Raw genomic sequence first — 20,843 nt, 5'->3', positions numbered from 1 at the left:
AAGCAAAAGAAAAGGACCACCCTCAAGGATGAGGGGGGTAGGCGGGCCTGGGGCCGAGACCGCGTCGGGCCTACCCGTCTGGTGATGAGCCGCAAAATGGCGCTGGCGCCCCGACTCCGCGGGCCTCGCTGGGACTGCCTGGTATGGGGTGGGAACAGTGCGAGAAGGGGGCCCCATCTCAGTGCGGGGGGAAACAGAAGGGGGTTGTTGATGCTCGGGGGGGGTGGATATCTCCCTGTCTCGGGTCCCGCGACGAGCGTCTCCACCACGACCTCGGTCGCGCCGCCGGCCTCTCCCTCCGCAGCTCCCCGACTCCGACACGAGCACCCCCTCGACCGTCTTCGCCGCCGCCACCTCTCCACAGCTCCGTCCAACCGCCCTCTCCGTCTCCTCTCTTGACTCGTCCCAACTCTTCACTGGCTCCGAACTCTTCACTCTCTCCCCTCCGAACTCTTTACTGCCTTGACTGACGAACGCAGCCCCTTATATGCCCCGTGGCCTCGCTCCTTCACCTTCGACCCTTTACCTCCGACCCTTCACCTCTAACTGGCTCCCCATTGGACCGAGGAAAAGTGGGCGTGAATGCTTTTTGATCCATGAATTTGCATATAGCGATATTACTCCAACGCACCTGGAGGCGGGACCAAATCGCCCCACGCTCGCCGATAGGACAGAACAGAAGTGGGCGTGAGTCGTTTTTGATCCATTTTCTTCGGAAAGGCTGTGCCTCTGCACCCGCTGCTCGGTGCGCGCCCTGCACGAGTCCAGTATCGGTGCCCACAAGCGGCGTGGGAATGACGGTGATGCGATGGTTGCGAGGGCGAGTTGTGACGGTAAAGGTCGTGGCTGTTGTTGTGAAGTGGCGTTGCGGTTGGTGGTTGTGTGGTGGCTGTTGAGACGTGGTTGGTGGTGGTAGTAATGGCGGCTGGTCCAAAATAAAGATAGTAAAAGAAAAACGGCTATCTAGAAGGGTCGCAGCCCGCATGAATGACATTTATTCCCTCTAAACAACGGGTTTGGGCCTAACTACACATATACTTACAGAGATATCTCACCTAAGGGACCTGAATGGTGGTTTGCGAATTTCGTCAACCACAACAATATGAAAAAGAGACGAATGTGGGAAATGATTGAACAAGCAGGATAAAAGAGAGTTAGGTTAATCCTCCCGACCCAATTGTGGTGGATGGGCAGTGAACACCGACCAGCCCAGATCGCCGAGTGGGTTTCCTTAGGAGGTGGACGCGTGATCCTCAGAGATTATTGCAAGTGCGGGAGCGGCAGGGTGGCACTGGCAGAGCGACGGAACAGATGGAAGCACAGATGGATGCACAGCACAAGGGGTCTACACTCGAACCCCACGACAAATCCACGGACACAGCAACTTAAAGTAAATGGGGATTTAATGAAAATATTAATATTTACAAGGGTACAAGTCAGAATGTAATAATAATACTTGAAGTAATTAAGGTCTAAATTTGAGGCGCCTCGACACACAGACAAGGGGAAAACAAAAGAAAAGCAAATCCTCCCATTATTCTGACACTTATCTAGGTCCAGAGATGGTCTCTATTGAACTTTGGGATCGAGACGCTTCGTCCCACGGAGGAAGACGCACCCAAAAACGGCAATGAGCCGCTCTCTGGACAGGGAACGTACGTGAGGTAATTTGTGAGGCGATATTCAATGCCAGGGCTCAGCAACCGCTGTGCAGCTTCTTCATCGATCGGGCTTACCGACCCGCTGCTTTACAAAATGGCGCCGTCTCTTCGGTGATATACACGAGGCTTTGAAGTCCATCTCTCATGACCAGCCAAGAGTCTATGGCCAGTATCTTGCTCAGTACGCGAGCCAATTCGCCTCAGCATGAATACGAGAATCGTGCCGTTTTCTTCATGCGTTGAAGGAAAGCCAGCTGTAATGCCTTGATCGTGCACGCCATCTCCCAGCTCCATCGTCTCTTGACTACGTGTGTCCCTTACTCCAAACTCCAACCAACCAAGCCCAAATCCCTGGCTTCTGACGTCACACCCATCAATCATCCACCTCGCAGCGTGGCTTGTTGGCAGGAAACCCAGGAAGGCGGGGCTTCTCACCTGCTTGGACATGCAGCTATCTTGTTGTTGTGGTTGTTGTTGTTATAAAAACGCAACTCCTTCCATGACTGGCTTGTCAATACAAAAACACAGGAAAGGTCACGGGGCAATTGCATACTGGGGGAAATTGGTCGTAATCCCTATCTAATTGACACCGCACCACCCCCCATGTGCTGACTTAACACTTAAGCTTTACAGTTTCCCAACTTAATTGACATCGAGATGCCTCCTACACGTCCACGGACCAAGCAACTCTATACAATCCTAACTTTCCTTTGAAATACTTCCATCTATTCCCAAAACCGTAACAATATATACATTATACATGAATAGCAAGAAACTCCAACCTTCAACTCTGAAACTGCATGGCAAAACTGCTGCCATACATAATACAAAAATTTTAAAACCAATCTTAGGGGAACATCATGTATATTGATTCCATGATACTTCGTCCCCCAGGCATGGCTGCATTAAGGCATTAAGGCAAAGTATATTTATTGTTATACTTGGAACTTTTTCTGGCTTTTGATCTTGCAAACTCAATGATATTGGTGAAGTCGATCAGCTTCAAAATGTTATTCTCAATTTACATTGACATTGAAGTATTAAGGTGTTGTTCTTGCGTTGTAGAGCGCAACTCTGACTTTATGTACTCGAGAAGGAAAGCTCTCCCTCAGCCACAGACACATGTACCGTCAAGTTCTCAACAAACTCTTGGATTGTGACAGCTTCAACTGAGAAAGTGGTTCGCAAAACGTCTGGGTGTGCTGATGGTGTCTGGGTGTGCCCATAAGATAAAATGGTCTTGTTTCCAGCTCGTAAAATAGACCACTTTTGAGCCATTGTGAATACAATTGAAAACCAGAAACTTTCACTGTATTACTGCTCCTGACCTTTTTTTGAACTTTTACTCTAAATAAGGGAAAGTTAAAACATCTGCATCTCTGTAAACAAGGGAAAGTCATCATGCAACATTTCAACACAGCATTCTTGGCATTAACTTCATGAGAGGTCCATCTCATACGTTTTGTGGTACCAGAAGCTCAGCAATCCTTTCTGGTAAGAGTATTTTATCTGTTTTAAAAATCACAATTTTGTTAAAAAAAAAAAAAAAACAGTCCAATTTTGGAGTTGCATTTTGTAAAAGAGCAGGATAATCAAGAGGTTTGTGCATTCACTTCTAAGCTACCGAGCCTAGGTTTGAATGTTGGCCCAGCTATAAACTGGCATCCGGGTGTTTCACAGGTAAGGCGACACAACAAAGTGTGTGCCTTCTGTCAGGTGGCCATTAAACTGAGTGACCTGTCTGTCGGCATTAGTTCGTGTATGTTAAATATTCCACCATGTCCTTCGTGAAGAATATGCGCGTTATCGACCACCCTGACAAATTACAAATTCCTTATTCAAGTATCTTGCGTCTAAGTGGGTGACCGACCCATCCAGGATTGTAACCCGAGGCAAAAAACAGCTTCTGCAGAACTGACGCTCTGTAGAAAAAATAGTGCTTCATAATGATGTTGTGTACGGCCACCACCAAAAACGTCAAGCAATCATAGATGGGAACAGTACATGCTGGGAATTATAATCCTGCATATACCTGGCTTAAGGTGATGTTTGGATGGCACATCACCTGAGTTATTCTGCGATGTGCCTCTCATCTTGCAGGCAGCACACATGTGTGAATAGCCAAACAAAGGGATGACCCTAATTTATTTATCTCCAGGGGTCCTCAATTAACTGAATTGGCAGCCCGAGAAAGGTGGCAGGAACATGTGGCACACACAGCCTTAAATAAATATAAGTAACAATAAGAAAGCTGTGCAAATATACCATGATATAAAAATAAAAAAGGAGGAAGTCTTATTCTTGCGCTGGTTGAAAAATTGGTGGTTAGATGTTTCTTCACTGAAAAATACATTTTTTTAACCAACTTTTGATTCCTACCAAGCCGCGTTGACGTTCAGAGTAGTGGTAAATTTTTCAAAAGGACAAGAGAGGTTAGAGTCCAAGAAGATTAGACGATGGTATTGTCATGTATAGGGGATTAAGACCGACTTGGACAGATAGCCAAACAGTTCTACCTTGGAGGTGAACACGTGATCCTTGGAGATTATAGCACGCACGGTTTGGGAGGGCGGCGAAGGCGTGCACCAAAGGCACTCACCGGGACGGAGGACAAGGGTTTATTCTCGAACTCACCACAAATAGACAGACACAAGCAATCTTTGAGAAATAGGGGTTTAATGGACGAAAATTAAATATTCATAATGGTACTAAATCAAACGTGATAATAAAATGTGAGGGAAATTGAAGCCTAAAGTCGAGGCACCTCTACACACAGTCACAAAAGAAAAACAAAGTTGAGGCACCTCTACACAAAAACAGACAAGGGGAAAAGATAAAATAAAAGAAAAATCCCTCTTTTATTCTGGCACTTTAATAGCTTCAGGTCCAGAAGTGATATTTTAGAGCTTGACGATCGAACCCTCATCGTCCTGCGCAGGAAATCGCACCCAAAATGGCGCAGAGCCGTTCTCCAGGCAGGAAAAACGTACGTGATGTATTCATGTGGTGGTATTCAATGCCAGGGCTCAGAAACCGCCGTGCAGCTTCTTTTCACGAGCAAATATGCGGTCTGTTCCTCTCTTGCACCAGGTCTGTTCACCACGATTGCCCTCCTTCCTCCTCGACCATACAACGAGACTATTTCTGCGGCCCCATGATAAGGCCATGAGACACGCTCTTCTTCCCTCCTCAGAAACGTACACACTTCATGACTCAGCTGAACAGTCAATGGCTAGTGTTTTGCTCCAGCACACGGGCAAATTCACACAGCACGAACAACGAGAATCACGCTGCTATATTTTGGCATGTCGAAGAGAAGCCAGAAAAACGAGGCCTCCATCTCCAAGCGCATACCTCCACAACTATCTTCTCATCTCTCATCCATCATCCATCATAAACTCCAAGGGTGTGGTTTCCTAGTTGTCATTCCTGGAGGTGGGGTTTTCACCTGCTTGGCGTGTTCAGCTCAGTTGTTTTGAGGACATGATTCCTTTTTATCGCAGGTCTTGGAAATGCAAAAACATAGGAAAAGGTCACAGGAGGCAATCACATGCTGGGAGAAATTGTCCTTAAACCCTACCGAATTAACAGAGTACCACCCCTCGTGCAGTGACATACAACTTAAGTTGACAGTTTCCCCACTTAAGTTACATCAAAATGTCTCCTGCTCATCCACAGACCACGCTACTCAATGCAATCCTACCTTTGCTATGCAATTCCTCCATCTACCCCAAAAACATAACACAGCCCTCCCCCCCCCCCCCCGAGAACCGTAGATCCTGCAAGGCTCAATGAAGGCATCACCATTCCAGCCTCACTGGTTCACATCTAATTAGCCTATGAAATAAATTAGGAGGGGCTGTCGTAAGCGAGCCGTAGCTAACTTACCTATTCTCCTGAATGTTCTACACCTCTCAAACACAACAATCAAATATTTGCAAAACTCTTGGTTCCTTGCTGCAAACTCCTAGGGCAGGTAGAAAATGTCAGAAAGCATCCCAATTTCCCTAATCCAAATTTCTGTGGGCAGTCTTCCTGGCAAAGATTAGTGATGCCGATTAGGTGGATCTTCTCCCACACACTCACACATATCCCAATATCAATCATTCCTTCCAACCCGGCAAGACCATGGCTTAGATGTCATTGCACACATGTGTGATCCTCAACGAGGCAGCAGGGAGGTTCGTACAACCACGATGGTGGGGGCGCTTCTGGTTGTGGTGCCCACAATCCAAAAACAAGTCACCTGACTTTGTACTTCTTTGACCCCCCCCCCCGCCCTTTCAACTATTCGGTCCTTGACAGCCAAATAGCTCTTTTGCTGTGCATCTCACCGGGGTGGGTCTCCACATCATCCAGGCTCTCTTCGCCTCTTCTGGGTCGCCAGGGGTCTCCCTACCGCTGGTCACCCAATCAAACCCCCCTCCTGATAGGTCTCCATTTCCAGACACCACTGGCTGCCAGGAACAATTTACCTCGGTGGGGGGCACAGTGACAGCTCCGCCAGAGCCTGATCCATTCTTGCAGACCCACATATCTTCCCCACACACAAATTCCAACATGTCATTTCCTTCCATGCCTGGTGTTGGCTTAATGGTTAGGGTGGTGGGCTTGTGATCCTAGGATCCTGAGTTCAAATCCCACTCAGCTGTTCAATTAATACCAGGTGGGGTTGACTCTGCCTGTCATCCTTCTGAGGTCAACAAAATGAGTGCCAGCTTGCTGATATCCAGTGTCGGGGAGGCGCCCCGTCCAAGATTGTGCCCATTAGCCAAAGAGACTGCTGAGGCAGCACCAACGCTCTGCACAGAGTATGGTCCTGATGGATAGATTTCCTCCCCCACTGTCGTTCAATTCTCAAACTTTGCAATGCAAAATTGGTGATCATGTTCCTACACTGCCATGGCCTGCATACATGTTATAATTCATATTCATTCTCCAAACACAACTCAATTCTTGTTTCCAAGCTGATCCCTTTACCAACCATTGAGTCACTCTCGCCGACTCCCATCCTAATTACCCATCTCCCAGTTTCTAGCAAAACTGAACCCTTGGGACAGTACGCATCAAGGCACCTCACCTGAAGTGCAAGTTGTCGCAGGTTAGTCGGGTCCAAGAGTGTCATCCACCCTTTCTAGTTTTCTTTGCACCCTGTGGATTCATTGCTTTCAGTCTCCCTGGATTCCACACCCCTTTTTTTCTTCTTCTAAATTTGCCTATTGTTCCAAAATCTTGTAGACCAACCTGGCTAATGTTTGGGTACAGTTGTAGACTTCAAGCACAATCTCGATGAGGAGATACCAGAGAACCAGATGGCCACAGGAACCGCGTCGACAAACTTTCTTATGAGAGGCAGCAGGATCGATGCCTGTACCCCCCTCCAGGATATAGTAGATCCAAATTTCTCTCATCCACTCCCAGAAGCCTGCATCCTCCTCCAGGATCTGGTAGGTCCAAGGTTCTCTTATCCATTCCATCCTCCTCCAGGATCTGGTAGACCGAGAGTTCTCTCATTCACTCCCAGAAGTCTACCTCCTCCTCCAGGATCTGGTAAACCTAAAATTCTCTCCTGTTTCTTGTCAACTAAAAGTTTCTGCAATAGATGGAGTTCTTCTACACTCTGCTGTGATTGTTCGTTAAGCTCCAACTTTCTTCCCGCCGACCACTTTTCAAGCTTTGGAAAGTCTTTCTACAGTTTCTCTTGCTTACTCTCCACTGCCATCATCTGACCCTGGGCTGTTGCACTCTGCTCAGCTGCCTGCAATGAGAGTTGGAGTGAGTTGAGATGTGTTTTGGCATCGTGTAGCTCTTGCTCCAGCTTCTCTGTTCAAATTCCCTGCTCAGAGGCCTGCTCCTCTTATATCTGTTGGTATTTATCCTGGCTCCAACTTTCTTCCCACCAACATATTTTCACCACTTTCTGGGCTTCCCTCTTGAAGGACTGCAGTTCAGTACGCAATACCCTGATCTCCTGGTGTAAGCTCTCTTTCAGCAAATCTTTTTCATCAGGTCATTCTGTTATGCTGGGTTCTGGAATCAGCAAAGGCTGTGGTTCTGGTTCAAGTTCGAGCTCTTCCTTGCCTAGAATCACCACTTCTGGACTCACATGCTCAGCCAGCGAAGATATCCTCTTGTCTGGCCCTTGCTCTTCATCGCACCACAGTTGCACCTCTTTGGGATGGGAGATGAGGAGACTCAGATCTGGTGCTCCACACAGCTGTGCAGATCCGCCGCATGCTCCCCGGCTCCCCTGTGTCCCAGAAGAGTCTCGGGTTGCAACCTGGAATGCCGGTGGAAATGAAGGCGAACAACATAATCAGAGAAGTGACTCGAATCTTGTATGACCTGGGTGAAAAGTGTCAGATGACACTGTCCAGCTTGTGCAATGGAGATAGAGCATGGTAGATCTGAAGATGCAAAACCTGTTTCAAAAGGGCTGAGCTCACTGTCCATATTGTCAAACAGCTCCACTGTCAGCTGAAAACGGGGTTACTGTCATTCTCTCCCACAGTGTCAAGCTCTTCGTCTTTCACTGCCAAGCCAGGTGAAAAAACCGGTCATCCAATGTGGAAGTCAACTTTCGTCATGATCAACACGATGCAGGTCGCCACAAGCCGACCACAACGGTCATAAAGGCGGCTCCACACACGACCAAGCTCCCCCAGCCCCAGCTGAGCAACTCCGAAATGAGGAATCCCGCAGAGCACCAGGACGTCCATCGTGCTAAAGCCCATGGGGCAAACCGCAGACCCCCAGCTGAGAACAGAGTTGCTGGAAAGGAAGAGAGTGCCTGCAACATTCTAGGTGTTGGCTCCTTGTTCTCGGTGGGTGTAATGACACAAATGTGGGCACGTTTCTCTTCAAAGCCTCCACTTGACTCGCCATGACTTGATTCAAGATGAACCACTTGTTTGGTATCTGGCATGTCAACATTACTGTCGCTCTCCTCTACTACATGCCTGGTGTTGGCTTAATGGTTAGGGTGGTAGGGTTTGGATCCGAGGGTCCTGAGTTCAAATCCTGCTCAGCTATTGAATTAATACCAGGTGGGGTTAACTCAGCCTGTCATCCTTCTGAGGTCAGCAAAATGATTCTAAAAACTTGGGAGTAAGGAGCATCTTTAAAAGTAAGCAGGTTTTTCCACATCTGCTTGAACCAACTATGAGATATCTTAATGAATTTGCAAGATTTTCATGGTTGTTAAATTTTATCTAATTTTCCCAAATGGGTAAAAAATAATTCATTTATATTGTTACAGATTTCCGCCCGCCGGCGTGCGAATGACTGCGTTTAACTAATAGCAACCGCTTCGCCCACTGAACGGACAATCCAGTCGCGGCTTTCCGGATCGACGCCGGAAACCAGCCACGGGTGTGTTTTTAACCACACCACAGCCTTGTCAATATTCTACCCGCACGCGACAGGGTCTATCGCCGAATTGCCAATATACCTAATTAATCGCGCGGGCAGACTACCGAGAGACTGTACCTCAACGGGGCCGCTGGGAAACGAGCCGCTTAAGCAGCTCGCTTCGTTTTGGGATAATCGAGCGGGGTATTTATCGCGCAGCCCCGTTAGACCCGATCACTTTATCGGCTATTAAAAAGCCAGCTACTATTCCGAACTCAATTCGTCAGTTCAATGCAGGGAAGATGACACAACGAACGGGTTAACATTTAAACAAGCACATTTATTGAATAAGACACATATGCAAGCATGCACATCAATCAATGCAGCAATGGCAATTATGCAAGGCCGAACACGCACGCAAGAATACAACCAACAAAAGCAATGCAAAAGAGCTACTACCGTCTATCTATTATGTACATACTTAACAGTTCTACTTACGGACTTGGCGCCACAACGTTCATTCAAAAGCAAGGAAAAACCCCATCAAAGACAAGGGGGTAGACTGGACCTCTTGGGTCTTTATAAACACGGAGCCGTGTAGACCGCAGAGCCTCCGCGAGGCCGCGCTGGTTACCTTCACCTCGCTGGGGCGACCCGCGACATCCCGTCCCCACGGCAGCTGTCGTGATCGCGGTCCAGCCCAGGCCTCCTCTGACGGCTTGGTGATTCGGGCCCAGCCGGCAACGCCTCAGAGGAACGAACGGGTCTTCTGCTCTTTCAGAGTTTATGCTCTCTTTAAGAGCCCGTCTGCCCCTCAGCGCTGCTCGGACTGTCCCGAAGCCCGATCATCTCTGACCGTTTGATCCTGGCTGGCAACCTCTCTCCGGGCCTCCCCACGTCCCACACGAACGCGCAGTTCGGCGTGGCACGGCCGGCCTGCTGTGCTCCCTGCTCCATCTCCTTGGCAAACCCGGACTTCCACTGCCCTCCACTGGACTCGAGCTCCGCTCCTCACACCGCTCCAAACCCCAACCGACTTGCTGACTTGGTGCCCTGCGTGCTTTTTTATAGGGTTCGTGAGGAGAGATTTGATCTCCGCACTTTCACCTCTGAACCCCGCTGGCTCCGCCCCTCTCGCTCTCCTGATCCGAATTCCGAGGCGAGGTTTGGGGCGAGCGGACGTGGTAGAGATCATCAACGCTGAAGGGAGAGCGGACATGGAAGAAATCACCGTCGCTTACAACAAGGAAACCACCGTGTTTGTTTGCAGTGACCTTGCCGTGGCTGGCGCAAAGATGGCGGCGCCTGCGGAGTTGAAGGTGAAGCGATGTTGTTTCGTTGTTGGGTATTGGGGGAGATGTGGTTAAAGAGATGGCTGTGGTTGGCGTTGTGGAGAAGGTGGTTGTGTGAGGGTGATGTTGGTGGTGGAGGTGGTTGTTGTGAAGCGGTTGATGAGAGTGATGTTGGTGGTGGAGGTGGTTGTTGTGAAGCGGTTGGTGAGAGCGATGTTGGTGTTGGAGGTGGTTGTTGTGAAGCGGTTGGTCCAAAGTAACGATAGCAAAAGAAAAACGGCAAACTCAAGATCACAGCCCAGCACACAAATAATTGCCCGTTAAACATCGGTGAGGAAATCTATCTGAACACAGACTTATCGACATAACTGATCTAAGGACCTTTTTGGTGCTCTGCGAATTTCTACAGCCGTAACACTACCCCTTCCCCTTTTTACAGACTCGTCCCGAGTCGTCATTTTCGTGTGCCTTCATGTGTAAGTTTCCCCATCGTACATTTTATCTTTGGATCCCTGAGTGCGACATTTAGTGTATTCATGTCCCAAAAATAAATAACCTACGGGCTGAGTAACTAACTAAACAAACCCACTCATGCAGACGACTCAAATAAATTGCCGGCGCTAAGACAAACATGCAGGGGGAGCAAAACCATGTACAATTTACCTCAACCTTTACTTATACATTGTACACTAAACCATGGCCCAGGACTGATGGACTCTGTGGGAAAAAGGGCACATAGCAAAGTCAGTCATAGTTTGTGAGGGTGAGCACCCCCGCAGCTGAAGGTCGGATGTCTTCAGGGCCTGTTCAAAAGGCCCCGTTGTCTGTCACAAAACCTTTTTATGTCTTCAGCTGCTGAAGGCAACTCACCCCGACCCGGCGACTATGCGCCATCCCACAGGCCATTCTCCAAGCAGGGAGCCAGGCTGCTCACATGCAGTTTCTGGCTCATGGAACAAATGCAGGTGACAGGGAATGTGGCTGGCTGCACCAATGCAGTCCTAGGCCTCCCCCTTGAAATGAGCACAGTGAACAGTGAACACAAACGGTGCACGGGCTGCACTAATGCAGTCTCCGTCTGCGGCTGCCTGCAAGGCAGTCCCTGCAGAACACTGTATGGTACTGACACAAGCAAACACAAGCAAATGAGCGGATGGTTGGATGGATACGAACACGGTGCACGGGCTGCTCAATGCAGTCCCGTGATGCGGCTGCCTACAGGGCAGTCCCTGCAGCTCTCGCGATGATCCTGGCGCACATGGTGATGGATGGAATGGGGTAAATGCAAACAAGGGCTAGCAGGCATGGGGCAAGGCAAAGGCAGGCAGACAAGGCATGGCAAGGCTGGCACAGGCCGTCGTAGCAAAAACAGGCTGGCCGGTGAAGCTGGCCGGCACAGACCTTGTAGCAAAACAGGCCGGCAGGTGAAGCTGACCGGCACAGGCCTTGTAGTAAAAACAGGCTGGCGGGTGAAGCTGACCGGCACAGGCCTTGTAGTAAAAACAGGCCGGCAGGTGAAGGTGGCCGACACAGGCCTTGAAGCAAAAACAGGCCGGTGGGTGAAGCTGGCCGGCACAGGCCTTGTTGTAAAAACAGGCTGGCAGGTGAAGCTGACCGGCACAGGCCTTGTAGTAAAAATAGGCCGGCAGGTGAAGCTGACCGGCACAGGCCTTGTAGTAAAAACAGGCCGGCAGGTAAAGCTGGCCAACACAGGCCTTGTAGCAAAAACGAGCCGGCGGGTGAAGCTGGCCGGCACAGGCCTTGTTGTAAAAACAGGCTGGCCGGTGAAGCTGGCCGGCCTCTTGTCTCGTCCTGCAGGTGTGTGGAGGGAGTGCGGTGGTGCTAGCCACTCGGAAGGCAGGCTCGGACCTACCCTACTGTCTCCCTCCCAACCTATCACCTTTGCCTCTCTGTCCATAACCACCCCCTTAGTTTGCAAAAATCCAAATTTAGCCCCAACTTATTTTTTTGTTTTATTTTATTATTATTATTTTTTCTATAAATTCGTCTCCTTAACCCCCTTTACTGTCTCTGTCCGGCGAACCTATCGTCATCCTAGCCTACTCCCAACCCCTACGTTCCCTTTCTGGAGGGGAATAAGGGAGAGCTTGTGTCTTGTGCTGAGGCCCAATCTAAGCTGCAGAATGGCCTCCTCAGATCTCGGCGATCTATTTACCACGGTGAGTCCAGTGGCCCACAACGAGAGCGAAGGGATGGATGGTGTGGAGGGGTACACTTCTCTATCTACCCTAACATTATTAACCTTAAACTACCCCGGGGCTTTCCAAAAGCGCCTCGCGCTTTAACTACTAGTTCTAACAACCAAGTTTCCCGTCGCCTGTGTTGGTGTCCTTTTAAATTTGGGCCATGTCCTCCAATTTTCCCTCGTGCTCTCGCACGGTTTCGTGACTGGGATGCACGGCACCCTTGGCAGGAACCTCCCTCTGCCAATTCTCCAACTATGGCACCCCCGGGCCCTGTAACTGTCTCCGAGCCTACCAGCTCCCTAAAAATTGGGGAGTGACCTCCTCGGATACTCCCCTTCAATGCTCACGTGGCAGGCTGGCACCACGGGCCCCTTCCCTGGGTGCCCGTGCCCAATGCACTGCCCACACAGTCAATGGCACCCGGGCCCTGCATAATGCGGGCCCACCCGTACCCACTACACTATCCCAGCCCCCCATGGGCCCTTGGCCTACCGCAGCCGACTAGCCCGGTGCCCGGGGTATCCACTAAGCGATACTCACCGTTCGCAGCCACGCTCCCAGCCCATCAACAGGGCTCCTGCACCCCTCCAAATGGGTTTCGAGCCTACATTCCCACCAACAGCAAAACGACCTCCATTTTGTCAATTTGACTGACCCACTAACTCACTTTACACTGACCCCGGGGTCCCTTGGGTGGGAATCACTCCTCCCCCCAATCACTCATCGCACCATGCGTACCACATTCACTCCATTCACTCAGGCCCGCTAGCCTTCACTCACTAAACATGTTTCCATTCCATTTCTCAACTCACATCGCTGAATACTGCCATTCTTCTGACTGCATCCCCAAACTACCTCGTGCTCCCTCATCATCCCTTAAACTCATAGCACATCCTTCTAATCTACTTAGCTAAGCTACCTCCCCTCTACACACTCACAGTCGGTCCGTGTCCTCAAGATCATTTTCCATTTCCCATCCTAAATCTGACCTAAAATCCCTCGAACTAATCCATTCCACAGGCCCCATGAGGACTTATCCCTGCCCCATGGAGCCGGTCTAACTAAGCTAACCCATCCCCCTAACTAGTGGTCCTGTGGCCTAGCCAAGGGGGTCTTCCACCCCTTGCCCAGGGAATCCTGTTCACCCGAAGCGAGGCTTGCTTTTTTTTTCATGCGCACACCAGCGCGGCAACTCGCAACCTGCACTCTTTCCCCGTGACGTCATGGCAGCTGTTCGCGCTTCACGCACCTCGTCCCTCCTCGGACGGTACCATCCGGCAGGGATTTCCCTTCTGCCGGATTCCAACCATGCAGCCACGACGTCACCCTGTGCATCCCAAGCAAGCCTCGCGTTTCGAGGAGTTCCCCATGCGAACACATGTGCTCTACTCGTCGGAGCTTTACAAACACGCTCGCGTGGAGAACCCGTCCGGTCCAAATTCACAATCCCAACCTACCCTCTGTCGTCTGCGGATCGGCTAACATCCACCGCGTGCGTTGACTGACCGGATTTCACCTGCGCAGGCGCGCACGTGGCGGCCTCGTGCGTAGCACAGCATGGACCCCGCGCGCGCTGCCGTGCAAACTCGGCACGGTCCCCAAGACAACTACGGCCGCTACTCGGCCCTTGTCCACCGTCAGGCACCGTCGTCGTCGCACTCTCGCGCACAAACTCCCATGTGCCACGACGCTCACACACCTCACCATGACACTCTCACTCGGACATGCAGTTGCGTGTTCCCGCCGACCGTCGTCTCCCTCTCACACCACGACCTCACACACGCTATCTCTCTCACACACGGCCGTTCACTCACGCATGCCATTTCACTTGCACGCATGATTCCACTCACACACGGTGCTTCATACACACACGGCTTTTCCCTCACACACACGGTTTCCCTTACACACAGCCTTTTACTAAGGCACTCCTTTTCACCCACACACACCATATTACTCACACACGCGGTCTCTTTCACACAACGCCTTTCACCCACGCTATGCGCTCTTTTCAGCACACATTTCGCCACGCTTGTGAACACACATACCGGAACAATCACGCTGGGGATTTGTGCGACAAGGTGTCCGGGGCCTTCACACCCCCCAAGCTCCATGTGTACCCGTCAACAGTACTCGCCCCTCCACCTTGCAAAGCTCAACCGGACCCACCTGGTCGAGATCCGCTTCAAGGGGGAATATTCCCTCCCCTCGTTCCATAAGGAGGCTATCCGGCTGCTTGCACCGGGTCACGATAGATTCCCCGAGCTCCCCCTCATTGTCCCCCACTAACTCCATGTGTGTGTGCTCGTCTTTCACCCCGTCTTTATCGTGTAGTCTCTCCTCTACTTTTTCTATCTCCCGCGTCTGTTATTTCTTTTAATTCCTGCGTCTGCGTCTCCTCATTTATTATTTCCATTTCTTCCTCGCTTTCTTTAGTTTCTCCCTGGATCTTCGTCTCTGTTTCCTCCTTTGTTTTATTTAATTCAGTCTCGACTCGGTCTATCTCCCGTGTCTCTGGCAATACTTCCATTTCCTTCGTTGTCTCTGTTATTTCCCTCGTCTCCATTTTTATTTGTGTCTCCTTTATCAGGGTTTGCCCTAATTGTTGTTTCATCCGACGAGTGGTGTCGATTAAATCCTGCACCACTAACATTACTCCTGTGATGTCACACATCCCATATTATTGCGCTTTTCCACTTCCTGGCTCCTTTTAAGTCGTTCTTCCTCTCTGAGCTTTTTGAGTTGTTCGTTCTCTTTCCAGAGTTTTTCCATCTCTGTGGAAATTCCAACTTTGCTCTCTCCTCGAGTTGGTTAATTTCAAATTCATATCGTTTTGGTTTTCTCTCCCACTGTTCCTCATGTTTTTCATTCTCCAATCTCATCGTTTCCTTCATTTTGTTGATTTCCTTTTCCTGTTTTATTCCTTGTTCTTTCACTATCTCTTCGTACTCCAACCTTGTTTTTTCCTTTTGTTGTTCAGTTTCAAATTCATACTCTTTTTGCTTTTTATTCCACTGTCTCTCTTGTTCCTCATTCTGCAATCTCGTTGTTTCCTTCACTTGGTTGATTTCCTTTTCCTGTTTTATTCCTTGTTCCCTCACTACTCTTTCTTGCACCTCATTCTTTAATCTGGCCTTGGCTTCCAGCTGTTCGATCTGCACAGTGTGGTTCCTGAACGTTTCATTCTCCGTTCTCGTTCTTTTGTAATTTTCTCTCTCTGCTTTGGTGTTTCTGTAACTCAGAAGCTTTTTTTTCTAATTCCTCTCACCTCCTCACACTCCAACCTTGATTTGGCTTCTAACTGTTCGATCTGCACAGTGTGGTTCCTTAACGTTTCATTCTCCGTTGTCTTTCTTTTCTCTCTTAACATCCTCAGCTCGTTTTGTAATCCCGTTTCTTTGTTTTGGTGTTTATGTAACTCAGAAGTTTTTTCCCATAATTCCTCTCTCAATTTCCATGCCTTCTGCCTTATTTCATCCCTTTTCTTGGTCATCTCCGCACCTCCTTCGCATTCTTTCTTCCTCAATTCGTCCATTCCCTTACCGTATTTCTATCTTCCGTTCTTGGCTCTCTCTCCCGATTGCCTATTCTTACCTCTTCCTTCAGTTTTTTAAATTCCAAATTGTGTTTCCGTTTTTCCTCTTCCAGCTTTTTCCCCATTCTTTCTCCAGAGATTTCTCTCCTCTTTTTATCGTCTCTTCTTGGCTTTCTCTTTTCCGATTGCCTACTTCTACCTCTCCCTTCAGATGTTTCAATTCCAAATCGTGTTCACATTTTTCCTTTTCTAGCTTTTTTTCCATTCTTCCTCCAAGTCTTTCCTATCCTGGGAGATACCAATCTGCTCTTCCTCTATTCTTTTGTTCAGTTTGCTCTTCACACATTCCAAATTATGGGTATACCACACTACCAAATTCTTTTTCCCACATAGTTTGTCAGCTCCGTTCGCTAAGTCATATTTTTGCCACCGAATTCATACACATAATTTTTGCTGAAGCTCGTCTGCGTGCCGTTGTGACTCGTCCACTCCACTTTGCACCTCCTCGATATACTCTTCATAACGCTTCACCTTTTCCAAAACATCCCCCAATTGTGCCTGAAGCTTGCCAATGTTCGCGTAGTCATCCTGCCATGCCTGCCATGGCACATGCCGCGACCACGTGGTCTGAATCGGTGGGCGGAAGCCCACGCCTCGTGTCGTGCCGTTCGCTGTGCTATTAATAGCAGTCCGCTCCGTGTTGCGCTCAGGTGCGATCGCGCCGCGATTTTGCGACTTCAAGTCTGTTTGCCGGCAAAGTTCATGCTCAGTATAGGGTGAGCACCCCCACTGATTGCAATTAGTGGTTGAATTATAAAAAAAACTGTCCCGGGCCATGGATTCTACATTAATACACATTCCTAATCCACCCTGCTCGCGCTCGCCTTGAAATGCCATCTTGCGTATCGGAATTTAATGGGAATCGAGGGTCGCTTCGCACACCCTTGAAAAGATTCCCGTTACACCCGTTACACCCTTCGCACACCCTTGAAAGATTTGGTTGGAGGCGGGATGGATTGAGAATCTCACTCCCGGACACCAGTGTTACAGATTTCCGCCCGCCGGCGTGCGAACAACCGCGTTTAACTAATAGCGGCCGCTTCGCCCACCGAACGGACAATCCAGTCATGGCTTTCCGGATCAACGCCGGAAACCAGCCACGGGTGTGTTTTTAACCACACCACAGCCTAGTCAATATTCTACCCGCACGCGACAGGGTCAATCGCCGAATTGTCAAGATACCTAATTAATCGTGCGGGCAGACTACCGAGAGACTGTACCTCAACAGGGCCGCTGGGAAACGAGCCGCATAAGCAGCTCGCTTCGTTTTGGGACAACCAAGCGGGGTATTTATCGCGCAGCCCCGTTGGACCCGATCACTTTATCGGCTATTAAAAAGCCAGCTACTATTCCGAACTCAATACGGCAGTTCAATGCAAGGAAGAGGACACAACGAACGGGTTAACATTTAAACAAGCACATTTATTGAGTTAGACACATATGCAAGCATGCACGTCAATCAATGCAGCAATGGCAATTATGCAAAGCCGAACACGCACGCAAGTATACAACCAACAAAAGCAATGCAAAAGAGCTACTACCGTCTATCTATTATGTACACACTTAACAGTTCTACTTACGGACATGGCGCCACAACGTTCATTCAAAAGCAAGGAAAAATCCCATCAAAGACAAGGGGGTAGACTGGACCTCTTGGGTCTTTATAAACACGGAGCCGTGTAGACCGCAGAGTTTCTGCGAGGCCGCGTTGGTTACCTTCACCTCGCTGGGGCGACCTGCGACGTCCCATCCCCATGGCAGCTGTCGTGATCGGGGTGCGGCCCAGGCCTCGTCTGACGGCTTGGTGATTCGGGCCCAGCCAGCAACGCCTCAGAGGAACGAACGGGTCTTCTGCTCTTTCAGAGTTGATGCTCTCTTTAAGAGCCCGTCCGTCCCTCAGCGCTGCTCGGACTGTCCCGAAGCTGGATCACCTCGGACCGTTTGATCCTGGCTGGCAACCTCTCTCCGGGCCTCCCCACGTCCCACACTAACTCGCAGTTCAGCGTGGCACGGCCGGCCTGCTGTGCTCCCCGCTCTGTCTCCTCGGCGAACCCAGACTTCCACTGCCCTCCACTGGACTCGAGCTCCGCTCCTCACACTGCTCCAAACCCCGACCGACTTGCTGACTTGTCGCCCTGCGCGCTTTTTCATACAGTTCGTGAGGCGAGATTTGATCTCCGCACTTTCACCTCTGACCCTCACTGGCTCCGCCCCTCTCGCTCTCTTGATCCGAATTCCGAGGCGAGGTTTGGGGCGAGCGGACATGGTAGAGATCATTGACGCTGAAGGGAGAGCGGAACTGGTAGAAATCACCATCGCTAACAACAAGGAAACCACCGCGTTTGTTTGCAGCGACCTTGCCGTGGCCGGTGCAAAGATGGCGGCGCCCGTGGAGTTGAAGGTGAAGCGATGTTTCGTTGTTGGGTATTGGGGGAGATGCGGTTTAGGAGATGGTGGCTGTGGTTGGCGTTGTGGAGAAGGTGGTTGTGTGAGGGCAGTTGTGGAGTAGGTGGTTGTGTGAAGGTGGTTGTGAGAGCGATTTTGGTGGTGGAGATGGTTGTTGTGAAGTGGTTGATGAGAGCGATGTTGTTGGTGGAGCTGCTTGTTGTGAAGTGGTTGGTGAGAGCGATGTTTGTGGTGGAGGTGGTTGTTGTGAAGCGGTTGGTCCAAAATAACGAGAGCAAAAGAAAAACGGCTAACTCAAGATCACAGCCCAGCACACAAATAATTGCCTGTTAAACATCGGTGGGGAAATCTATCTGAACACAGACTTATCGACATAACTGATCTAAGGACCTATATGGTGCTCTGCGAATTTCCACAGCCGTAACACTATATTTGGAAAACAGGATATTAAATTTTTTGTTGCCTTTTTTAGAAACTCAATGTTTTATCCGAAGTTCAGGTTTAATTTCAAGACAATCCATTATTTTATTTTTACAATATCTTGTGTTGACATTTCCCTGAAAATGACAATCGTAAATAATATAAATCATCAATCCACGAAACATGGTAGTCATTTGTTCAGTCTCTTCTCTTGTAAGAAAAGGTGTATTGTCACCCTTATACTTTACATTCATTTCTGGAATCAATCTTGTAAAGTAATTCATTTTTGGTGTAAATCTCAACTAAATATATTCCTTTTTATATTTTTTATTATCATTAATTAGAAGATATAATCACAGAATATACATTGTTTATAGGCTTTTGACTGTGTTTAATCCCCGTCTTTCACACGCAGGACAATTCTCAAATTTGTCATGTGGAGAATCAGGAAAGTCTAGCATATTTATAAAGTAAAACTTTACTTCAAATTAAATTGATCTTCGGTATCATCTTCAGTACTTTCATTGGTGCTTTCACAGTCATCTAAAAAAACTACTTTCATAACTATCGTTTGAACACAAACTCTCGGTATCATAACTGTCTTCTGTTCCAACATAGATACTATCATCACTCTCATAATATTCAAAATCTTCAGTTGAATAATGACTCATATTTAATGAGTAGAAAAAACATTACCATCTGTATCTATATACTTTTTTTCATTAACAGGTTCAAACTACTACATTTTTTTTATATCAAAGGTAATTTTAAAATGGTCCAGAACTACTATTGAATGAAATGTCATTTCACCTGATATATTAACATCCTTTATTTCATCAGGATTTACATCTTTAGGGTTGTTGAAAAAAAAGACAAATTTCTCCTTGCATATTACAGATGGTCTTATCTTTTTTTTCCCAAGCTTCATCCATGAGGTTTCTCTTTTTTGATACTTTTTCTTGTTTCATTGCTTTTTCTAGTTTTGAATATATTGCCAGAAGGAGAGGAGAAACTTTTGTTAGAGCTAATTTAATTGATGTTCTTCCAGGTATACTAAAAGCCTTTCCACTGAGGGAAATTGAAGAACTCATTATTCACCATAATTGTTTTTCTCCAATAGTTGTTATATTTATCTTTATTCAATTTTACATCCTTGACATATTTCTCAGTATCTTTTACAAATGAAGAGATTGATTGAAACTTGTCTTTTGTGTCTTTATACATTGTATTTATTCAGTGAAAAAAGTTGGAGGATAAAATGGTTTTCAGCACAGATTCACCTATAAATTAAACAGAATTTTCATCAAGAAAATTTTATTTTAAGCAAAGTTTTGTTTTATAAATATGGTGAATACAACGTACTGCGATGTTAGTAATCATGAATATAAATGTTATAAAAAACACCTTCAAACCAACAAACACACATTCAATCTTTTCAGACAATATCTCCACTTGACCAAGAAACAAAACATTGTGATAGATGTGATAATGATATTCTTAATTTTTTTTATAATAAACACCTTCGATCACACAAACACAAGAACAATGAAGAAAGGGAAGGTGCCACTAAATTCTCCATTGAAAACACTGATGGGGCATTTAAAGGACATATAAAAATAAGATTGTTTTGCTTTCAAGACCCTGGACCATCTTCAATCATGGAAGCTCTTGATATGGTTAATCAAAGTATTGAAACCATAATTAAAAACACATTAAGTGAAATGAAAATTTTAAAGTTTTATATGGGAGTAAAATTGAATATGGTGAGAGAAGGTGATGAAACTACTCCCTATATGAGGACAAACCCTCACTTTATCTCATCATTTCAAGATCTTGTAAGATGTGATGTTTACGATAAACTCCAGAGACAAGAACAAGATGTTGATCACACTGTAGTAGGTAGTGGATTTGCTAT

At 48.0% G+C, this 20,843-nt stretch overlaps 1 protein-coding gene and 1 pseudogene across 2 annotated transcripts in view; one reads left to right on the top strand and one right to left on the bottom strand.

The window, feature by feature from the left end:
• Positions 1-2,921: 2,921 nt before the first annotated feature.
• LOC147029655 (diamine oxidase [copper-containing]-like) overlaps positions 2,922-20,843 on the top strand; it is a 79,089-nt gene continuing 61,167 nt past the window's right edge. The window contains exon 1 of one of the 2 annotated variants that reach the window (XM_085872872.1): positions 2,922-3,155. The gene's annotated coding sequence lies outside the window, so the exon portion shown is untranslated. The remainder of the gene's footprint in view (positions 3,156-20,843) is intronic. The other variant, XM_085872870.1, reaches the window with a different exon arrangement.
• LOC147029656 (huntingtin-interacting protein 1-like) lies at positions 7,351-8,704 on the bottom strand (annotated as a pseudogene).

The sequence above is a fragment of the Eptatretus burgeri genome, chromosome 3 (assembly GCF_056783735.1).
Source record: "Eptatretus burgeri isolate ZD-2024b chromosome 3, Ebu_testis_v1, whole genome shotgun sequence".
Taxonomy (NCBI): Eukaryota; Metazoa; Chordata; class Myxini; order Myxiniformes; family Myxinidae; genus Eptatretus; species Eptatretus burgeri.
Note: the sequence above shows the minus strand (reverse complement) of the source record. Positions and strands in the feature narration are given on the sequence as shown.